Genomic DNA, 5,897 nt, shown 5'->3' on the forward strand with positions numbered 1-5,897 from the left:
CTGGCTAGACCTGACTTGGAGAGATCATGCTCCTCTTGCCCTGAAAGGTGGCCAACGTTAAACAACCGAGACATCGTTAGGATGGTTCGAATGTGAGGAGGAGGGAAATTACCGATATCACTCAAAGAAATGCGATAAAGAGAGAACTTTTTTATTCTTTTAAGAAATGTAATCTAATATTATTTCGAAACTAATTCATCAAAAGATTTTATAACTTTTTATGTGAATTTTCATATCCTATTTCTTTATAAAATTTTCTTGAATAATATTGGAACTGTCTATTCATATTAATATTCATAACATGGAAATATCCTTCATTTGCATTTTCTTAAGCAATTCCTCTCTCTCATACATACACACTGTAGCCTATGCATTATATGTAGGGGCTAATAATGTATCGTTTCAAATAGCACCTATTGGGTCACCAATCATTAAGTGGCCTTTGTTCAAGATTTCGAAGGCAATTAGGTTTAAAGATTTTGTTGTTGATTTCAGTGTTTTCCTTTGATTTCGATCATGAGCCACGTAGCTCGGTGTGGTTGTGGTCAGCCTTTGTCACGGGCTACTTGGCTCCGGCCCTCTTAGAGAAAATGGTATTATTTGCTATATCAATTATATTAGCTTAAGGTTGGAGATTTAAAATGCATCATCAGTTAACATAATCTATATTGTTTCAGAAGTGATTGGTGAAAATAAAATATGAGAAATGACATGCGATGAAAGTTCATTGGTGCATTATTATAGTGATGTGGTATATAGGATGTAGGGTATAACAGATTTAACTATCAACACATTGTTTACTCAAATTGTCTGGTTCGGCGTCAATAACCTTGGATATCAGGATGACAAAAAACTCCCAATTAATCAATCAATCAATCAAATTATCTGGGCAAGTCGCTCACTTCCAAGCGAACCCCCTTCCCTGGTGACGATTGCTCAATGCTCAAAGGTCCGAGTCTAGCTGGCTTCACCCTTCCCAAGGCAAAAAGAAACATTTCCTTAGCACTGAGTATTCGTATTATTACGATTTTATTTGTCGTTTCATGTCCTGATGTCCAACACCTTAAAAGTGTTCCCCCGGTAAGCTCTTCAAGAAATCCATTACTCTCGATATTTGTTCAATCAGTCTTTCGCATATTTACTTCGTTATTTATAGTTTTGATATACTTTTAAACACCTGGAAAGCAAACTGTATGAAATATTGTCATCTTAGTATTTTGTTTTTCATTGACTAAAAACTTCCACCAGAAAGATCTCATCATAACTGTGAGACCTTTAAACCTCAAACATGTGGGGATGGGGGTAGAAGGATATAAGCAGGTGGGGGTTAAAGATGATGGTGGAGAGGTGGCAATTGGGTGACCTTTTTATATGGCTTGACGAGGTTTGCTTATTAACATCTATGAAGTGATAATGATGATGATGGTAATACCCCTATTGATAACATTTAATATCAATGATTCCAACTCGCAATGAAAAGGGGCATATATCGTTCTAACATTGTTTTTAGGTGGTCATTGAACATCTTTGGAACATGGGATCTTCACCCGAAAGAAATACAATTTCAACACCAACTTGTAAAGTAGTTAGCGGTCTTGTATGATCCTTGGGATCATCCAAATAATATAAAATATTGCATGCAGGTGATATATATATATATATATAGAGAGAGAGAGAGAGAGAGAGAGAGAGAGAGAGAGAGAGAGAGAGAGAGAGAGAGAGAGAGAGAGTGTGTGTTACAAGGGTTTTAGATGTCTCAAAGACTTTTTAGTCCATTCGCAGAGACTCCATTTGCTGTTTGGTAGAGCGATGTAGTTTAAGCGTTTGGAGAGTTCTTATGATCTTATCTAACTTATTCGAGAGAGAGAGAGAGAGAGAGAGAGAGAGAGAGAGAGAGAGAGAGAGAGAGAGAGAGAGAGAGAGAGAGCAGCTGCTAGAATAATGCAAACAAAGGATATATCATTCCGACGTATATTAATTGGAATAGTCAGTTCCCACAATATTTAAGGAGTTTCCATATAAAAATGTAATAAGGAATTCAAATATATCGGTGTGATTATATTTTTCGATAAGTATTCTCGAAAACGATTGCATTTCTTAAAAGAATAAGAGAAGACCTCTCTATCTCTTACATATATATATATATATATATATATATATATATATATATATATATATATATATATATATATATATATATATATATATATATATATATATATATATATATACACACAAGTTTATTACAAGTCTTGTCGAATTCAGGAATCTGTTCTTAGACTTGAAAACAAACCTTCTCCACTATGATAGCTGATTAGTGAGTTTGCAACACGTGGTTATTTATCATGAATGTATATCAATAACAACGTGTTGCAAACACTAATCAGCTATCATAGTGGAGATGAGTTTATTTTAATTCTAAGAACAGATTCCCGAATCCGATAGGAATATGTACGGTAGACTTGTAATAAACTTGTTATTGTTTTGATAGCATGGTTGGTTACAGTCTCTGCAAGCATGGTTTTCGGCTAAGAGGCATAGGTTCGAATTTCTGCCCAGCCAGAAGCTTCTATCATAAATGAATTTCTAGCGGATAATCACTCCCAAAGATAGAATTCGATATTAAATGTCATTGTGGTTGATAATTACATTAATTAAAATCAAAAGTGTTAGTCATATATATATATATATATATATATATATATATATATATATATATATATATATATATATATATATATATTACTTCCCAAGTTACAACCCTGTTTGTGTCCGATCTATTGGAGTCCAGACATGGATGGCTATAATGTATGAAAGGTCTGGGACTCACTGACGGGTGTTGAAGTAGCAGGATCCTGCATGGTGAGGAGGAGGTATTCTGGCTGTTTAGTTCGCCACTCACCTGGCTGAAGTGGGGTCATTTCATTCATAAGAAATACCTGAAGTATATGCTGTATTTAATTGTAGCACCTCTTTGGCCCACATTTTGAGGCTCCTTACCTCTAGCATCAGGGGCTTTCTGACCTCTTATTTTGAAGTTCCTTACTTCTAGCATTAGGGTTTTTTACCTCTATTTTAGGTGCTTTAACTTTAGCTTTATGACCTCTATATTTTTAGGTGCCTTATCTCTAGCATTAGGGGCTTTTTACCTCTACTAATAGGTGCCTTTAGGGGCTTTATGACCTCTATATCGAGGTGCCTTGTCTTGCATTAGGGGCTTTTTGACCTCCTATTTTGCGGTGCCTTATCTCTAGCTTTAGGGGGGTTTTACCTCTTATTTTGAGGGGCCTTATCTCTAGCATTAGGAGCTTTTTTACCTCCATTTTTAGGTGTCTTAATTTTAGATTTAGGGGCTTTATGATCTCTATTTTTAGGTGCCTTACCTATATCATTAGGGGCTTTTTTACCTCTATTTTAAGGTGCCTTATCTCTAGCATTAGAGCCTTTTTTACCTCTATTTTTAGGTGCCCTATCTCTAACATTAGGAGCTTTTTTACCTTTATTTTTATGCGCCTTATCTCTAGCATTAGGGGCTTTTTTACCTCTGTTTTGAGGTGCTTTATCTCTAGCGTTAGGGATTTTATGACCTCTATTAGGTGCCTTATCTCGAGCATTAGGGGCTTTTAGACTTCTGATTTTAGGTGCCAGGTGCCTTATCTCTAGCATTAGGGGATTTTTTACCTATATTTTGAGGTGCCTTAACTTTAGCTTTAGGGGCTTTATGACCTTTGATCAAAGGGATTAACCGGTGATGAAGTGTGGGACAGAGGTAGATGGAGAACGCTGGCCAGAAACATCGACACCACATGAAAGTGGGAAAAGATGCAGACAAAGAAGAAGAAGATGACCTCTATTTTTAGGTGCCTTATCTCTAGCATTATGGGCTTTTTGACCTCTGATTTTGAGGTGCCTTATCTCCAGCCTCTAGCATTAGGGGCTTTTTGGCATTATTTTGAGGTGCCTTATCTCTAGCATTAGTGGCCATTTGACCTATATTTTGAAGTGCCTTGTCTCTAACATTAGTAGCTTTTCTACCTCTATTTTTAGGTGCCTTATCTCTAGCATTAGATGATTTTTTTTACCTTTATTTCAAAGTGCCTTATCTCTAGAATTAGGTGCTTTTTTTTACCTCTAATTTAGGTGCCTTATCTCTAGCATTAGAGTTTTTTTTCACCTGTATTTCAAGGTGCCTTATCTCTAGTGTTAGAGTCTTTTTTTACCTCGATTTTAAGGTGCATTACTTCTAGCATTAGAAGCTCTTTGACCTCCATTTTAGGTACCTTGTTAATAGCATTAGGTGCTTTTTTTACCTCTATTTTTAGGAGCCTTATATATATCATTAGGGTTTTTTTTTACCTAGATTTTTGAGGAGCATTACTTTTAGCATTAGAGGCTCTTTGAGCTCTATTTTAGGTTCCCTGTTTATAGCATTAGGGTTTTTTTTTACCTCTATTTTGAGGTGCATTACCTCTAGCATTACAGTCTCTTTTACCTCTATATTTAGGTGCCTTATTTATAGCATTTGATGCTTTCTTTTTTACCTCGATTTTGAGGTGCATTACTTCAAGCATTAGAGGCTCTTTGACCTCTATTTTCAGGAGCCTTATATATAGTATTAGGGGCTTTTTTTATCTCGATTTTGAGGTCCATTACTTGTAGCATTAGAGGCTCTTTGACCCCTATTTTTAGGTGCCTTATTTATAGCATTAGGGGCTTTTTTACCTCGATTTTGAGGTGCATTACTTCAAGCATTAGAGGCTCTTTGACCTCTATTTTTAGGTGCCTTATTTATAGCATTAGGGGCTTTTTGACCTCGATTTTGAGGTGCATTACTTGTAGCTTTAGAGACTCTTTGACCTCTATTTTTAGGTGCCTTATTTATAGCGTTAGGGGCTTTTTTACCTCAATTTTGAGGTGCATTACCTCTAGCATTAAAGGCTCTTTGACCTCTATTTTTAGGTGCCTTATTTATAGCATTAAGGGCTTTTTGACCTCAATTTTGAGGTGCATTACTTCTAGCATTAGAGGCTCTTTGACCTCTATTTTTAGGTGCCTTATTTATAGCATTAGAGGCTCTTTGACCTCTATTTTTGGAGCCTTATCTATAGCATTAGAGGCTTTTTTACCTCGATTTTAAGGTCCTTTACTTGTAGCATTAGAGGCTCTTTTACCTCTATTTTTATGTGCCTTATTTCTAGCATTAAGGTTTTTTAACCCTATTTTGAGGTGCCTTATTTCTACCATTAAAGGGTTTTTACCTCTATTTTGAGGTGCCTTATTTCTAGCATTAAGGGGTTTATTACCTCTATTTTGAGGTACCTTATTTCTCGTATTAGGGACTTTTTTACCTTTATTTCAAGGTGACTTACCTCTAGCATTAAAGGCTATTTTACGTCTTCGTTTAAAGGCTCTTCATTGCTGTTCTCTTCTGTCTGTTCTAGTTTTTCATGATCTTTAGGTTTTTTATTTCCTTTGATATTTCATCTTCCAGTTTCCTTAGTTCGTCAATTTCCTTCCTGATTTCATCGTATTCTTTCCTAGTTCGTCAGTTGCCTTTTAGATTTCAAGAGAGATTTCAGTGCCGTGTGTCTTCATTTCATTAGATTCCTCAGAGAAATCGATGGTATCCATGTCTTTGTCCATCAGGGCGAGGGGTAAAGACAGGAATTCTATAAATCTTCTCTGCATACGTCATCACGCTAAATCAAACGATGAACAACACAATATATTTACCAATACGACCTGGATATGGCCTTTCTTCATTGTCGAATTTTGGGACTATCCTGTTGAAGAACCATAGGTCGCTCACCGTTCAGTTGAACCATTCTCTCTCCATCCTTATTTCCTTAGTTCCAATAGTCTCCAAAAGCCCAAGCAAAGGATCATCCAAGGCGCGT

Source organism: Palaemon carinicauda, chromosome 22 (assembly GCF_036898095.1).
Source record: "Palaemon carinicauda isolate YSFRI2023 chromosome 22, ASM3689809v2, whole genome shotgun sequence".
NCBI lineage: Eukaryota > Metazoa > Arthropoda > Malacostraca > Decapoda > Palaemonidae > Palaemon > Palaemon carinicauda.